Below are 19,151 nucleotides of genomic sequence, written 5' to 3' on the forward strand. Positions count from 1 at the left end.
GGACATATGCCGATGAGCTACTGATCTAAGGTGAGCATCTCCTCACATGCTTCTGAGGTCATCAGTCGGGAGCAGCTTGATGAGGCCTTGATGCAGGCAGCTCAAGCTCAAGAGCACGCATCTCAGATTAAGGAGCGTGCATCTCAGCTACAAAGCATCATGTCCGCTATGGTGACATAGCTCTTCGATCATCTTGGAGTTGATATTTTGAGAATTCAGAATATGTTGGCTAGCGTTTTAGCTCCAACCCCTCTACCTTCTACTCCCATCCCTCCAGCTCCAGTTACAGCCCCTCTCGATCTTGTTTCAACCCCTCTTGATGAGGATGAGATGCATGGAGAGAAAAATTTTGATTTAGAAAATTTTTGATATATTTTATTTTTATTTAAAAAATATTATAATACAATTTGATCAATAATACAATTTGAATATTTGAGATATATTCCTGCATTATTATTGAGTTTTATGTGAAATTTTTGATTCTTCCAAGTTTTAGTTTGAGTAATTAAATATTGAACTATGTCTATTAGGTAAAAAATGATAAATTTAAGTAGTTAGAAAGTTACTAACTATAGAAAAAGGCTACGGCAGTGGTTGTACAAAAAAACTGCTGCTATAGCCTACAGCAACAATTGCACAATTGCTGTAGTATCTGTACCAACCACTGCCATGATTTCATGCCAACCGCTGTCATAGATCTATGATAGCGATTGACAAACCGCTTCCACAGATCTATAGCAGCAATTGCACAACCATTGCGATAGTCTATGACAGCAGTTTTTTAACAACTGCTATATAATTTAAAATAGTGATTGCCTAACCATTGCTATAGAAGCTATAGCAGTAGTTGAATAACCGCTGCGATAGCTTCTATAGCAGTGGTTGGAAAATTGCTACTATATTATAAGCTATACCAGTGATTGAATTACCACTGCTATACCTAAAATATGGCAGCGGTTATATCAACTGCTACAATAACCGCTGCCATAGACCTATGGCGATGGTGACAGTGGCAGCAGTTAAGAAACCGCTACCGTAGGTTATGACAGCGATTTTTTTGACTATGATAGCGGTTCACAACTACTGTCATAGTCCTTTTCTATAGTAGCGTATGGTGGTAGAAGCGGTGGCTTACCTCGTGTTACTATCGAAAGCAGGCCAGAGGTCTGGCCATCCCCATTCGAGGGAAGGGAGCAATGGCATATGCAAGGATGACCATCAGATGAGGGCTGGAGGAATGACCCAATCAACTTCAATAGAGAGAGGAAGGATGGCTGTGGGAGAACCTCTGTTCATCCTCTCCCTCATTTTCTTTTATATTTATTTATTTATTTTATTTAACAATTATTTAAGATCCTTAACTACAAGAAAATTAATTATTAGCAATGGCATTTAGCCATCGCTAATAAAGAATATTCTTGTAGTGCTTTCAAAAATAAATAAATAATAAAATGTCACAAATCCTCTATGGAAATTGGGAATGGGTCCAGATTATGACAACTCCAATCACTAGCAACCAGTCAGGGTGGCCAATTAGATCTACATCCATGAAATCTTTATATGGACACAAAGGCTTAAATCTTCAAGCCAAATAACCGATATGGCTCTAATATCACAATATTAAAACATTATGGGATATGGAGGAGCTATCAATGCCATCTAGGATCTCTTGAATCAGCTACCTACAACCATGAGAAAACATGCTAGGTGTGCTTCTCGGTTTTCACAAACAGCACCCTAGTTTTTCAATTCCAACTCTGAATATTCTCGATCAAAGGACCTCATGAGCTTTTGGGTGAGTTGGGGACTAAGTCTATAAGAGGTATCTTTTTATAACGTGCCTCATTAATACTAAATCAGTCATAAAAATCAGAAGATGGATATTATCCATAATGGTTATGTAGAGTTTAACTTTTTGATAATAACCATCAAATATATCCTTGTCACTTTATCGGAGGTTTATCTGTAGTGATTTAAAACATATAAAATAAATCCCAACACACATTAGTGTGGGCAACATCTGGGTAGGATTAATTGGATAAATTTCAACAATTATAACATAGCTCCACTTTCCATGCATATAGTCATGTGATGTACTCTTCTCATATTAAACCAATCATGCCGATGGCGTAATAGTCAATGGACGGATATTAAGTTGTTAAACAAATTGGCAATACCTTTAGGTGTCATACACTTGTCAGTTGAGAGTAATACCTCGAATCCCTTTTACTCTTTATGAAGATGAAGCCATGCACCCAGAAATTTTGTTGATAGGCAGAAAGGAAGCCTTCCATGAAGATCTGTTCACATTGCGCTTGCAAATGTAAACATGATGCGATATGACCAATCATCATATATATCAGATATGTCATCTCTTATTTGGGATGGATAATGCATGACATGTTTACCAAAATAGAGAGATGATGCATCAAGATAGGATTGAGCCATTCTGATTAGGTCTGTGATACATTCTCACAAAAAATCAACATTTACCATATATTGAATCCTACATATCTTATAAAAATGAGGCCATGGTCTCTCTTCTAAACAACCCATCAAGTAAATTTCTTCCACAGTTCTCTTGATCTCTTTACTGGACCTTCTTAGTTATTTGGTTTACGTAGGCTTTGGTAAGCTTAGTTATCTCTCTCTTTCTCTGTTTGTCCTCTCTCTCTCCCTCTATTTTTATTGTATTACATATATTCCATTTTTCTGGTAGTACTCATGTTTCACCTCTTCCTCACACGAGCTTATGTTTTTGATTTTCTCTTAGTTTCATGAATGTTCCATGCTTCAAATTGACTAGAGAGTTATGGGAAGGAGATAGTCATGTAATGTTTCTAATTTGTTAAAAGGTAGAATTGGTGGCTGATAACTAATGAAACAGCTCAAGGGTGATAGCGGAATGTGGGAGAGATGCAAACAATGTTAAATCTGTTCGTTGCTACTTTCAGTCTTCTCATCTCAAGCATTGGTATTCTTGCCGGTATTTTACTAAACTTTATGGACATTGCTATATGGCTGGCAAGATCGATTAATAATATTATATGATCCCGATTTACCCCTTTGTTTGCAGCTTATAGGTTATCTATAAAATGCTATTTGTCACCATTGTAGTATATATACCTATAAACTACGTTGTAAAATTTTTGAGATTAGTTTATGTGAAAGATTGGTGATCAATGGTGCAGGAGCTCAAGGCATTGGCATAAACTACGGCTTGTTAGGCGATAACCTCCCCTCACCAAACAAAGTGGTGGGTCTCTTAAACTCTCGGAATATCAAATTGGTCCGCCTCTTCAACTCCAACCCTGCCGTCCTTACCGCCCTCCACAAATCTGGCATTGAGGTCGCATTCGGCACCCTTAACAATGACCTCAAGAGACTCGCCAACGACCCAACCTTCACCAGCACCTCGGTCCAAAATAATGTAATTCCCCATGTCTAAGCTAGCACCAGCTTCCGCTATATCACCGTTGGCAACGAGGTCATTCCTAGCAACCTCGCCAGTTGCGCCCTCCCTACCATGCAAAAACTCAACACTGCTCTCACTGCTACCAAGCTCAACATCCCCGTCTCCACCGCCATTGCCACCAATGTCTTCGACATGCCATTCCTACCTTCCCAAGGTGCATTCTTCGAAGCATTATCCGCTGACATGACCAGCATTGCAGGATTCTTGGCATCCAAGAAGACACCACTCCTTGTCAACGTGTATCCATACTTTGCATATGCCAACCAGCTGAAGGACGTGCAGCTCGACCATGTGCTCTTCACAGCAAACAGCATGGTGGTCGTTGATGGTTCGTTGAACTATGCAAATCTTTTCGATGCGATGTACTCTGCATTGAGAAGGCCAGACATACGGATGTCAGCATGGTGGTGTCGGAGATTGGGTGGCCATCTGCCAACGGTGCGATCAGGGCGACGGTGGAGAATGCTATGACGTATAATAACAATGCGGTGGCAATTTCTAGATTGACCAATGAATTACATCCTTAGTATGTTCGTAGTATGGCATCTAGAAATTGCTATGTTGCAATTTTATATTTTGAAAAAAAATTATGTCCTTGATATGTTGGCAGAATGGCACCTAGAAATTGATGTCATTTTATATTTTTTAAAAAATCTATTATAAAATGAAAAGTTGCAAAAGAAAAGAAATCAGAAGATTGAAAATCTTGTGTGGAACGAGGTGTGTGGAGACCAATGCTTTAAGATTGTAATTCCACCCCTCATGCATGGCTATGATAATAACATCCCCAAGATATTGCAATCTAATTTGGTCCGATCCTCCTCTAATGAGCATGATCGCTTAGGGGGCAACATCTGATTAACGCCTTCAACTTTCCAGATGAAAGATTGCAGAAAAATAATGGTGAATAAATGGAAAAGAATGGGAAGAGCTCAGAGATTCGATAGGTTGGATGTTATGTGCTGTGTTGTGATTATCCAAGACTTTGGTTGTGTATGCATCTCGCATGGCACGTACGGCTGGCTGGGCATGAGCACTTGCGGCCACCGGCCTGGTTATCTTGAAAATTTAGGCTTGAGAGGACTTCTATAAAAGCAAGTAACTTGCTTTTACACGGAACTAAAAGGAAAAGCAATGTTTCAATATATATATATATATAAGGAATGTAGAATTTCGAATAGAGCCGGCTACAGGCCTCCTTCCTTAACCGGGCAATGCCAAAAAGAGCATGGAGGCCAGGTTTGGCCTCTGCACCGCTGGTCAGGAGGAAGGGAGCCGGGCGAATCCCGGCCCCCTTAATTAATCAAGCAAAAAAATTCATGGAAATAGAGGAAAAAAAAAAAAAGAAAGAAACCAGAGCGAAACAGGTGATTCTTTCCATGTATTGACACCTAGATATCGCCATCATAAAAACAGTATGCTATTGAAGAAATAAAGGAAAATAAAAAGGAAAGGAATCAGAGGCTTTCGCGTATCACATTCGTCACCGAATGCGTTGTTACCACCTATGAACACTCGCTGAGATATTATTGAAACGGGGCCATGGTTCCTCTTCTAAACAATCCACGAAGGAAGCTTCCTACACAGTTCTCTTGGTCTCTTTTAGACTCTCTTAAGGCTTTGGTAACCTTAAATATTTATGTTCCCAACGTCCCTCCTCCTTGTTTTTCTCCTCTAAGTTTATTATGTTACACCGGTTTTTTTATCTCTACCTGCCATGATCTCATATTTTTAATTTTCTCTTAGTTGCGTGATTGTTTCATGCTCCAAATTGACTGGAGAGTTATGGACAGGAGTTAGTATAAATGCATGGAGCGTGCAAAATTCCTTTTCGTTGGTGCTTTCAGCCTTCTCATATCAAGCTTTGGTATGTATTTTTTATTTCTTATTCACACATCAAGCTTTGGTATTCATACTGGTATTTTACTTAACTTTACCAACTTTGCTCTATGACTAACTAAGTAGTTAAATAGTATGATCGTCCATACAATGTTACCTAAAACTGCAATATCATATTATATATTTATGTATGATGTTTAGATTTTGAGGTGAGTTTGCATAAAAGGTTGGTGAATGGTGCAGGAGCCGAAGGTATTGGCATAAACTACGGCTTGTGGGGCAACAACCTCCCATTATCAGAGAAGGTGGTGGCTCTGTTGCGATCCCGTAAAATCACCACGATCCACCTCTTCGACCCTAAACATGCTGCCCTCAACAATTCTGGCATTACGGTCGCACTCGGCACCCTCAACAACGACCTCTTGATGCAAGCTTCCGACCCAACCTTCACTAGCACCTGGGTCTGAACCAATGTAATTCTTAACCTTTAATTTCTAGTATACAGTACTATTAATATATTATTGTAAATATTAATGTAATAAAAAGACTTCTAAATCTATATTATCATGTCAAAGGCTTAGTATATCTCGCTAGAATATCAACATCTCAATAATTCTTTTTTTCCTATTCCACTGGCACCTTCTTCTTTATCAATTAGGAAGCTAGGTAATAGAGAATCGGCACGACTCTCAAGGAAGAGAAAGCAAAGAATTAATCAAAACATTCTCATGAATGATTTTTTGCTTTTTCTTCCTCGAGCGTCGTGCTGATTCTCTATTGGCCAGCTTCCTAATTGATAGAAAATAATGTACCGATCGAATTGGAAAAAAAAAAGAATATATTGGAGATGTTAATATGCTAGCAAGATATATTTAACTTTTTATATGATATTATAGGCTTAAGAGCTTTTTTATTATATTAATATATTAACAGTGTTTTATACTAGAAATTGAAGGTAAAGCATGACATGCTTATAAAGTATCAATATATTAACAGTATTTTATACTAGAAATTAAAGGCTAAGAATGTCATGGTCAATAGCTGGCAATGAGGTCATTCCCAGCAACCTCGCCCGTTACATACTCCCTGCCATGCAAAACCTCGAGGCCGGCATGTGACCAGCAGCACAAGGACACCTAAGAGGCCGGGGATTGCAATCGAGACTTATTTGTTTGCCTTGTTTAATGAGAACATGAAGCCTGCTGTAGTCGATCAAAACTATATGGGTTGTATTACCTGAATATGACTGAAGTATACCATGTGAACTTGTAGTGGATAATGGGTTTGTAAACAAATAATAAACATGGGCTATGATAATTTCATCTTAATTTTCATCTTGCATACACTTTTTTTTTTATATATATATTGAAATGATACCATTCTTAAAGGAGAGAAATGAGTGGAGTACACAAATCAGAGACAACTGAAAAATTTTAGCGGTTGATTGGAAATGTGAATCATTTCTTCCTCTTGGATCAGTCTGATATCTTGAGCATGAGGAATGCAACTAGAATGCATGGACAAGCAATCGATTGATCTTTTAACGACAGGCATGTAGAATACATATGAATCCACTATTGGATCATCCACATGTCACTTTGAGATATGTACAGGCAGATGAATGATACACAGGCAAATGAATGACGCAATTTGCAGTGCTTTGAGATCTGAGTAGTTGGTGATCCAAGTGTGTGCATTCATGAAGGTAGGTGGACCTTCTTTCTTACAAAAGATATGAATGTGACCCTTTGAGTTCATGCATGGATGAACCTAGGAGTTTTAAGCTAATACAAGAGCACTAGCATGGTGCTCACAAAACCTTCAGGCATTTTTTTTCGTCAAGCACTCATATCCAAAGCAATATTTGAACCAAATTTTAGAATCAACAATTGACAAGCTGAACAATCTCTAGAGCATCAAGGCAACACCCCAGTTCATGATGAACCACTACAACAAATTGGAGGATCAGCATGACATTATTGCTAATAGATATTAAAAACCAGCACTATAAGACACTTTAGGCAATATTTATATAAAAGCACCGGCTTAGTGTCCTGGTTTGTATTGCATTGCCTACCACATGAGAACAAGGCAAGTAAAGAAAAGGAGAAGAATAATGCTTCCAAGTCGCCCAACATCACTTCTTTATGCAAAGAAAAAAGAAAAAAAGAAAGATAGCAGTTCTATAAAAGTACCATGGAGGGAACTTTCCACCTCGCTCCAGGAGAAAGTTGTAGGAGACATGAGTGGTAGTAGGAGAGGACGAGGAACACCAATTGGTTGGATCGGAGGAGGAGGTGGCATGGACGAGAGAACAAAATAGAGTGAGAGGGGGTGAAAGGTATCTACGGAGAAGAAGCAAAATAAATAAAGAGGGAGGAGGGTGAGGTACTGGAAGGTGATAGGTGAGATACTGCACTCATGTAGAATGTAGGAATCAGAAGATACAGAGGGAGAGACAGAAAAATAGTGGGATAAACATGAGGGAAGGAGGCATGTGTGAACAGGATCATGCTAGAGAGTCAGGAGAAATAGGGGTTCACTCGTTGCTTTTCTACTTCAATAAGAATGGGTAATGCCCTTCGTAGACGAGTCGAAGTCAAGCCTAGACTATGGGCATATATATATATATATACATAGACAGAGAGAGTGAGAGAGAGAGAGAGAGAGAGGAAGAGAGAGCAATAACCTCTACATGAAAAGTACGAAACTTTCATCCCTCCGATTCTACTACTAGATTCTTTTTCATTCTCACGCCACCAAAATCTCTCTCATTTAAGCACTAGAGGACCTGGGTGGAGCCAACTATAGTGAGTTCTCTAATCCATTGCTATTTTAGGAACGAATGGAGGCAATCCACATCTGTGATATTAAGATTTACAATAATAGATTGGCACCTTCTATGGGAATAGGGACAAAAGGTCACACTGCCTTAGAAAAAGAACCACTCTGATAATCCCATGATTCCCAAAGGGAAGACACCCTGAGTCAATCCAACTTCCTCTAGTTGTGGCTATTAACACCACCATCACCGCCATCATCCCAAGTGTCGATGACTGTAGAGCAATTCAACTAGCTTGAGCAGCATATCCCAATCCCAACCAACTTGGTTAGGAGCCTGATCCTAGAGAAAAGGGACCAACCAGCTGAGCAATCTCGACGTCAATTGGATTGGCAACCATGGTCCGATCAGAGTGACGAGTGAACTCATCTGTATTAATCCCTAGAAAGGAGTAAAGGGATCATAGCTCCAACTTAGAGATCATATTAAAGGATTTCGAAGAAAGCTTCAGTGCTGAGCAAGATCAGCAATCCTAGGAGGAGCTTAGGGCTGACCAAATCCAAGTGCTTGATGAGATGAAAGAGCATCTTGGCCAAGTTATGGATCGGAGGTGAGGGAGAAGAGAGTTAGCACTTCAAACAAACTCCTCCTTAGAAATATGCTGATTTTCATCGAGCAAATCATGGCAGTGCAATCTCCCCCGAGGTTTGAAATGCTTCAAATAGAATAATATGATGGCACCACAGATCTAGATGATCATCTAGATTCCTTCAAAGTACTATTGCACAGGATATCTGCCGCCATTATGTACCACACTTTTGTGGCCACCCAAAAGAAAGCTGCTTGAGTGTGGCTTTCCAATCTTCAACTATACTCAATTAGGTCATCTGATCAGCCGAGTAGGAGATTTGTGGGGCAATGCATCCATAGACAAAGTCATAGGAAGATGTCGACTAGCCTGATGAATATTGAGCAAAAGAGAGATGATACTCTCCTTCTTCACTACCTCAAGCTCAAAGAAGGTCTCACAAGCTATCGGCCCACATTGTCCATATAGTCTCGAAGGGTGATTATTGTATAAGTAGAGGAAGGGTGAACCAATTAGACTTTAAAAACTTAATTATAAAGTAAGTGAAGAAAGTTGAACTTAGTCGATATGGCAACATGAGTGGAAAATGTGCCAAGCGTAAGGCCTACATACCCCCTAACTTGGCTTGGTCAGGGAGGGGAAAACTAGCTTTAATGATGATGTTCACCACGAAGGCAATTAACAAGCCAAGCATCTTGACCAGATATTCATCCACTGAGTTTTCGTGCTCTCGTTAGCTTGAGCTTAGGGCCTTAAGCTCAGCTCCTAATTACACACCTGAGATCCCAAGCCCTACTTTTGATGAGCTCTGAGCTTAGAGACCTTCCTTTCGGGGCCTCTTGATTCATTGCCTCCACCATGGCTGAATCTCCTACTACAACTATTGAGGCAGGACTTCCTAGTGTGATCATCATGACTCAACCTAGGACTTCAATGCTATAGCTATGGTCTTCTAGTAGAGTGCTCACTAGAGCCGACCTCTTCCTCCTTGCTTCTCGAGCAACATTTACCAAACCCTCCCATCGAGGCAATATCTCTGGATATGCAAAAGAGCATAGCTTAGTAAGATGCAAGAACTGAGGTAAAAAATAAAAGAATATAAAATAAAATAATAAATGATAATAATATGGTTTACCTAGAGACTCAAGCTCTTCAAATTGGACTTGGGTCGAGTGCTAAAATCCAGAGGTCTTCATGTAATAAACTCTATTATAGGGATTAAAATGTAATTTTATAAGGATCTATATATAATAAGTACTTTATGAGAAGCTTAATTGCAAAACATCCCTAAACTTGATTAAACTAGCTCAACTTGGTCTAATTCAGTCAATTATTAAAAGGATAATAGATTAGTGCTTAATGGATCTAGGTTTGAGGGTGGAAACCCAAACACTTTTCTTCTTCTTCCTCCTTCCTCTCACTGATAATAAGAGAAAACAAAGCACCATGGCTGGCGATCCCTCCCTTGATCAACCTCCATTGGTGGGTCACCGATTGACCCCAAAATCTGGTAGCCATCTCCCAATTACCGGCATGCTGACGATTTGCCGATCATGTGGGAGATCAGATATGGGAAGGAGGCTGTCCAAAATAGACACTCCTCTCCACCAGTACATCCCAACTAGCGGTCACCAAAAACACTCAATCGACAAACCACCGCCCTCTCACCAAGAGCCACTACCCTTTTTCACGATGATTGAGAGGGTCAGGTTTCTAGACCAGACCCTAGCCCCATCGTTGGAAGTGACACCTGCACCACCTTCACTAAGGAAAACAAGCCATCGACTGACATCCCTCAGTTTCCGCTCTAGCGTAGCCCACCATCGGCTACAAGCATGGATCTAGGGAGGAAATCGATCAATTTTCTGGCACGAAGATGCTCCCTATCACTACTACAGAAAAGATCAATGACAGCGTTTACTACTGCAATGGTTTAAAGGCAAATGACACATACTTTAATTGGAGGAAAAAAGTATATTCTTTGACTTGCTATATTGGGAGACAAACTAATTGTGCCATTGCTCAGATGTCATGTACATTGAAAAGAACGTGTGTGAACTCCTATTGGCAATGATCTTGAACATTAAGGATAAGACCAAAGATGACTTAAATTTTTGGTTTGACTTGAAAAAATGAGATATTAGAAAATCATTCCATCCAGAGCCGATAGGGGGAGAACAATGGAGGCTCCCTCATGCATGCTATGTTATGAATGCCTCTGAACGGTCCACATGTCTTCATGTGCTAGAGAACATAAAGGTCCCAGATGGGTACTTAAGCAATATATCAAAGCATGTGAACAGTAAAAATGTCAGACTTGGTGGATTGAAGATTCATAATTACTATGTGTTGATGTAGGAGTTAATCCCAATAGTTGTTTGCCTTGTGTTGCCAAAAAATATAAGAATGGTTGTTATTCATCTTTACAACTTTTATAGAAATATTTATGCAAAGAGATTACCTAAGAAAGATGTGAAGAAAATGAAGGCAAGGGTGGTGATTATATTATATGATCTGGAAAAGATATTTCTACCATCATTTTTTACAGTTATGATGCAACTCACCGTATATCTTGTGGGAGGAGTTGCACTTGGAGGTCTAGTGTTCTGCCAATGGATATATCCCGTCGAGAAAAATATTCAAAAGCTGAAATTTTATGTAAGAAATATGAATCAACCGAAGAGATCCATAGCAGAAGGTTATTTGGATTAAAAGTATATAGATTTTTGTACTATATACTTAAATAAGCTCGAGACACGTCGTAACTGACTAATGAGGAATTAGGATGATCAGTATGAGCTAATTGAGCCTGCATTTGAGTCCATTCCGTAGTCAGGTGGACTTCCTACTTCATGCCACCTTATTGATTTAAGCCTTGAGAAAAGGGATAAGGCGCATCGCTATGTGTTGTTCAATTGTGATGTCATTGAGCCATACATAAGGTAAGTCACTTACCTTTATTTATTTCTCATTACTTAAAAAAAATATCCCATTACACTATTAACTCTAAATTTATTTCTTATGTAGCAAACAGAAGGAGGTCATAAGAGTAAATATGGTGCTCTAAGCATGCGAAAAAAGAGAAAATGCATAGCAAAGAGTTCCTTGATTGGTTCAAAGAATATGTAAGCGAGTACATATTCCTGCCTTGTACACCCTATTTGAATATGTTTACTAATTAGGTATCATATTCTTTGGTGCGGAGATTCCCACTTGATGATGTGAGCCATGAAGTACATGCTCTATCAATGGGACCTAATAGTATCGTGTGTGAATACAAATAGCTTGTCGTCAATGGCTATAGATTCAATATTCATAGCAAACCCAAAACATGGCAACACAAAATAATGGCATGATGTTGAGTGTGACCATTGGGTGTTATGCTAGCTTGAGAGATTCACAACCTCATATGGAGGATCTAAACTATTATGAAATTATAGAGAAAATAGTCATCTTGGACTATTATTCTAAAATGAGGGTTGCGTTGATGAAATGCGATTGGTTTGACACCTTGTTTTAGTCAGGGATGAAGACTGATAGTGTGGTTTTACTCTTGTCAACATGCAACGCTATCTCCACACTGAAGAACCATATATACTTGCCTCCCAAGCTAGTCAAGTCTTCTACGTTAGTGATCCCTTAGAGCCTGAATGAGATGTTGTTGTGAGAATGGTGCCTAGATATATCTTTGATAATACTAAGGTTGACGACGATATTGGACCATGCATACAAAGTTTTTCTTTAGGATAAAACTTATCTGATATTGTCGAGATCCCAGATACATTTGTCAGGAGTGATGGTGATGTCTACATTATAGATGCCAGTAGGTGATGAGTTCAACATCCTGGTATAAATATTAAAGTTTATTTATTGATGCTCTACTAATATTATTGTTCAATAACATATTATATGTGTTAATATTCATTCATGTTGTAGGTTATGATAGCACTGAAATACCATCTAGCTTTTACCCCCATCCCTCGGTGGGCTATGCAGAGCTCGCATCTGAGCCGCTACTAGAGCATACTCCATCCATCACCGCATCTGCTTTGGCTTTGCAGGCACATACTCCTCCTACCGGCATATTTGAGCCTCCATCACCAGTCACGTCTCTAGCACATACTCCACCCATCGATGAGGCTCACCGGTATCCACGTCACACAATCCCAGTGAGAGAAGATTTTTATTATGTCAAGTATTTATTTATTTATTTGTATAGTTATTGCACACTCTTACATATTTGTAATATATTTTCATTGCACGTGCATCATCCAGTAGGATATTTGGTGGTCTCACATGCATGCCTCATGTGTGGATCTAGCAGCATCAGGTCATGGTGGAGTACGATCAGGAGGGGAGGCTAGTAGGGAGACCGCATGAGAGATGCATTCTTTTTTTTGGAGTGCTTATGAGGTGATCCAACATCATTCCCATACTGTCCGTAGACTGACGATTAATGGACCCTTGGGTTAAGGAACAGATGTGGGAGGAGATTTGGATAATTGTATCTTAATTATATATTTGCATGTGATATGTTTATACTATGTTTGATTAGAATAATTTCATAATTGACTTCTGATAATTTTATACAGAGGAGGTACGACTTCTTAGATTATGAAAGACTCAAAATATTCGACTATAAAAGATTGAAGAGTTGTACCGGAAGTACAAGGTCAAACTCTACAAAGGGTGGCTAGAGCACCGTAGAGACACTAAGGAGGAGCTTGTTCTTTGGATCCGGGACTGTCCCCGAGTCAGTGAGAGGGGATGATTAGGTATTGGAGGAGTCAGTACTTTCAGATTTAATTTGTAACTTATGAGTTTTTCATTACACTGACAGTGGTATTTAATTTTAACTTATGTGATTTAAATACTTTTTAGATTGCATCCCATCAAAATCGAGAGAATCAGACTGCTCAGGAGTACATGCACACTCTCAATCGTGAGTCTATGGCCAGTCTGTGCATAAAGAGGTAATGAATTCTGACCCTTTAGTTTATAAGTTATTGAATTATTATTTCTTGCATGTTTCTAATAAGCTGAATGATTGTTATAGCATTTGAGAGAAGAGATGATGCCCAACCATAGTGCCATCTTTCGATCGAGTCGTACGGACAAGAAGGATAGGCCGATGAACACTGCGATAGAGAGGATTTTTGTAAATAATAACTGAAGTATGATTAGCATGATTAGTATTATAGCATTTCTTATGAGATTTTATTTGAATTTGCAATTACAAGAGCAGTTAGATGTGCTTGCGAGCGAGGGTCCAAACACCTCTAACCCCCTTGATAATTTGTCTCGGGTCTTGGGACTTGAGCACTCTGGGAGGATTCATTGCAGGCCCAGACATACATCGATGAGCTACTAATCTGAGGCAAGCATCTCCTCATACACTTTCGGGGTCGTCAGTCAGGAGCAGCTTGACGAGGCCTTGGTGCAGACAGCTCAAGCTTAGGAGCACGCATCTCTGGCTGAGGAGCGAGCATCTCAGCTATAGAACGTTATATCCGCTATAGTGACACAGCTCTTCGCTCATCTTGGAGCTGATTTTTCGAGTATTTAGAATATGTTAGCTAGCATTTCAGCTCTAACCCCTCTAGCTCCTGCTCCTGTCCCTCCAGCTCCTGCTACAGCCCCTCCCAATCTAGCTTCAACCCCTTTTGATGATGACGAGATACTTGGAGAGGAGGATTTTGATTTTGGAGATTTTTGATATATTTTATTTTTATTTAAAAAATATTATAATATAATTTGATCAGTAATATAATTTGAATTTTTGAGATATATTCCTGCATTATTATTGAGTTTTATGTGAAATTTTTTATTCTTGCAAGTTTTAGTTTGAGTAATTAAATATTGAACTATATTTATCAGGTAAAAAATAACAAATTTAAGTAGATTGAAAGTTACTAACTATAGAAAAGGGCTACGGCAATGGTTGTGCAAAAAAAATATTGTCATAGCCTACGACAGTGGTTGCACAATCACTACTGTATCTGTACCAATCGCTATCGTGGTTCCGTGCCAACCACTGCCATAGATCTATGACAGTGATTGACAAATCACTTTCAAAGATCTATAGCAGCAATTGCACAACCACTGTCGTAGTCTATGATAGCAGTTTCTTAACCACTGCTATATAATTTAAAACAATGGTTGCCAAACCGCTGCTATAGAAGCTATAGCAACGGTTGAATTACCACTACTATAGATGCTATAGCAGCGGTTATCTAACTACTATGATAACCTCTATGGCAGGGGTTGGAAAATTGCTGCTATATTATAAGTTATAGCAGCTATTGAATAATCACTGCTATACTTAGAATATGGAAGTGGTTATATCAACCGCTGCAATAACTGCTACCATAGACCTATGACGATGGTGATAGTGGCAGTGGTTGAGGAACCACTATCGTAGGCTATGACAGCGATTTTTTTGGCTAAGGTAGCAGTTCACAACCACTGTCGTAGCCCTTTCCTGTAGTAGCGTATGGTGGCAGAAGCGGTGGCTTACCTCATGTTGCTGTCGAAAGCAGGCTAGAGGTCTGGCCATCCTTATTCGAGGGAAGGGAACAATGGCATATGCTAGGATGACCATCGGATGAGGGCTGGAGGAATGACCCAATTAACTTCAATAGAGAGAGGGAGGATGGCTGTGGGAGAACCTCTGTTTATTGTCTCCCTCATCTTCTTTTATATTTATTTATTTATTTTATTTAGCAATTATTTAAGATCCTTAACTACAAGAAAATTAATTATTAGCGATGGCATTTAACCATTGCTAATAAAGAATATTCTTGTAGTGCTTTCAAAAATAAATAAATAATAAAATGTCACAAATCCTCTATGAAAATCGGGAATGGGTCTAGATCATGACAACTCCAGTCACTAGAAACTAGTCAGGGTGGCCAATTAGATCTACATCCATGAAATCTTTATATGGATACAAAGGCTTAAATCTTCAAGCCAAATAACCGATATAGCTCTGATATCACAATATTAAAACATTATGAGATATGGAGGAGCTATCAATGCCATCTAGGATCTCTTGAATCAGCTATCTACAACCATGAGAAAATGTGCTCGGTGTGCTTCTCGGTTTTCACAAACAGCACCCTAGTTTTTCAATTCCAACTCTGAATATTCTCGATCGAAGGACCTCACAAGCTTTTGGGTGAGTTGGGGACTAAGTCTATAAGAGGTATTATTTTATAACGTGCCTCATCAATACTAAATCAGTCATAAAAATCAGAAGATGGACATTATCCACATTGGTTGGGTAGAGTTCAACTTTTTTGACAATAACCATCAAATATATCCTTGTCACTTTATTGGAGGTTTATCATTATTGATTTAAAACATATAAAATAAATTCTGATGCACATTAGTGTGGGCCACATCTAGGTAGGATTAATTGGATAAATTTCAACAATTATAATATAGCTCCACTTTCCATGCATATAGTCATGTGATGTACTCTTTTCATATCAAACCAATCATGCCAGTGGTGTAATAGTCAGTAGACGGATATTAAGTAGTTAAACAAATTGGCAATACCTTTAGGTGTCATATACTTGTCAGCTGAGAGCTATACTTGGAATCCTTTATACTCTTTATGAAGATGAAGCCATGCACCCAGTATTTGCTGATAGGCAGAAAGGAAGCCTTCCATGAAGATCTGTTCACATTGCACTTGCAAATGTAAACATGATGCGGTATGCCCAATCATCATATATATCAGAAACGTCATCTCTGATTTGAGATGGATAATGCATGACATGTTTACCAAAACAGAGAGATGATGCATCAAGATAGGATTGAGCAATTCTGATTAGGTCTCTGATACATTCTCACCAAAAATGAACATTTACCATATATTGAATTCTGGATATCTTATAAAAATGGGGACATAGTCTCTCTTCTAAACAAATCATCAAGCAAATTTCTTCCAGAGTTCTCTCGATCTCTTTACTGGACCTTCTTAGTTATTTGGTTTACGTAGGATTTGGGAAGCTAAGTTATCTCTCTCTTTCTCTGTTTGTCCCTCTCTCCCTCCCTCTGTTTTTATTGTATTACATATATAGGTTCCATTTTTCTGGTATTACACATGTTTCATCTCTTCCTCACACGAGCTTATGTTTTTGATTTTCTCTTAGTTTCATGTATGTTCCATGCTTCAAATTGACTAGAGAGTTATGGGAAGGAGTTAGTCATGTAATGTTTCTAATTTGTTGATAGGTAGAATTGGTGACCGATAACTAACAAAACAACTCAAGGGTGATAGTGGAACATGGGAGAGATGGAAACAATGTTGAATCTGTTCGTTGCTACTTTCAGTCTTCTCATCTCAAGTGTTGGTATTCTTGCCGATATTTTACTAAACTTTACGGACATTGGTATATGGCTGGCAAGGTAGATTAATAATATTATATGATCCCGATATACCCCTTTGTTTGCAGCTTATAGGTTATCTATAAAATGCTATTTGTCACCATTGTAGTATATATACCTATAAACTACGCTATAAAATTTTTGAGATTAGTTCATGTGAAAGATTGGTGATCAATGGTATAGGAGCTCAAGGCATTGGCATAAACTACGGCTTGCTAGGCAATAACCTCCCCTCACCAGACAAAGTGATAGGTCTCTTAAACTCTCGGAACATCAAATTGGTCCACCTTTTCGACCCAACCCTACCGTCCTTACCACCCTCCACAAATTTGGCATTGAGGTCGTACTCGGCACCCTCAACAATGACCTTGAGAGACTCACCAACGACCCAACATTCACCAGCACCTGGGGTCCAAAACAATGTAATTCCCCACATCCAGGCCGGCACTAGCTTCCGCTATATCACCGCTGGCAATGAGGGCATTCCTGGCGACCTTGTCAATTTTGTCCTCCCTGCCATGCAAAATCTCGACACTGCTCTCACCAATGCCAAGCTCAACATCCCCATCTCCACTGTCATTGCTACTGATGTCCTCGGCATATTATTCCCACCTTCCCAAGGTGTATTCTCTGAAGCATTGTCCATCGACATGACCGGCATTGCAGGATTCTTGGTGTCCAAGAAGACACCACTCTTTGTCAACATGTACCCATACTTTGCATATGCCAACCAACTAAAGGACATGCAGCTCAACTATGCACTCTTCATAGCAAACGGCACGGTGGTCGTTGACGGTTCATTAAACTAAGCAAACCTTTTCGATGTGATAGTCGCTACGATGTACTCTACATTGGAGAAGGCCAGTCATCCAGATGTCATCGTGGTGGTGTCGAAGATGTTGGGTGGATGTCTAGCCAGGACACCACCTCCCAAGACCTTTTCGATACTATACGATACAGTAGGAAGAAAGAAAAAATAAAACAGAAAACAATCAAAATATGTAGATCAGCCAAAAAGAGCTCGCCTCCACGGGGCATGCAAACTTCACTATGAAAAAAATATATCACAAGAGGAGATCTCACTCTCAACCCTCGTACATCCAATTTCTCCCTCACAGAAAGTTCTCCCTCACAAAAGCTCTCTTTAGGAAGACCTTCAGAACCCCTGAAGCGACCGTTGTCCGCTGTCCAGGAGTCTTGCTTCTTCTTCTCTCAGCATCGTGTGCTCTCTCTCTTCCTGGATTTAAGGCTTTCCACGTGAAAGTATCCACATCCTCGTCCCGCATCCACAGGTTACCAAGCATGGGTCCTCTCTCATGAAAAACCAAGCCACACACTCTCTGTTGGTATACAGGCCTTTTATAGGCCTAAACACATCTTAGATTAGGATTAGTAATCCTAATCAATCCCAAACAAAGCCCAGAAACCTCTCCAAGCTGTTGGATCAAGATCGAAACGTCTCAAAACTGTCCGATCGCGATCGGTCCATGGAATAGTGCCGTAGATCACACAAAATGTATGGGAAACGCCCACGTGGTCAACCCGTCCGGCCGTGGACCACCTGATTCACCATGGACTGGGAAAAATAGGCTGTTGAGACCGCACCCATGCTCCTGGGCCTGGGCCAACCTGTGCCCGCACGCCTAGGCCTAGGCCGCGCATGCATGTCCCGCACGCATGGGCCTGGGCCGGGCCCGTCGGCTGGGCTGTGCTCTGCGCGCACCCAGCCCCCGCACTGCCATATGCTGGACCATGCCCCGCCGCACATGGCCGCACCGCCGCCACTCCGCCAGCCTGCTAGTGGTCCTCCACCACCTCGGGTTCTGTGCCAATTTCAAACACGCGTATCTCCTTCTTCTGGACTCCGTTTGGAATGATCTTGATCACGTTGGATTCTATTTTTCATCGCGGACCTCACTGTGGGCTCAATGTGGACCGAATCTCGAGACATCAAATCTTAATAAAAGATTGGGTGGCCATCCACTGACGGTGCAATCGAGGTGATGATGGAGAATGCTATTGCATATAATAACAACGCGGTGGCAATTTATAGATTTACTAATGAATTACAT

The sequence above is a fragment of the Elaeis guineensis genome, chromosome 5, assembly GCF_000442705.2.
Source record: "Elaeis guineensis isolate ETL-2024a chromosome 5, EG11, whole genome shotgun sequence".
NCBI lineage: Eukaryota > Viridiplantae > Streptophyta > Magnoliopsida > Arecales > Arecaceae > Elaeis > Elaeis guineensis.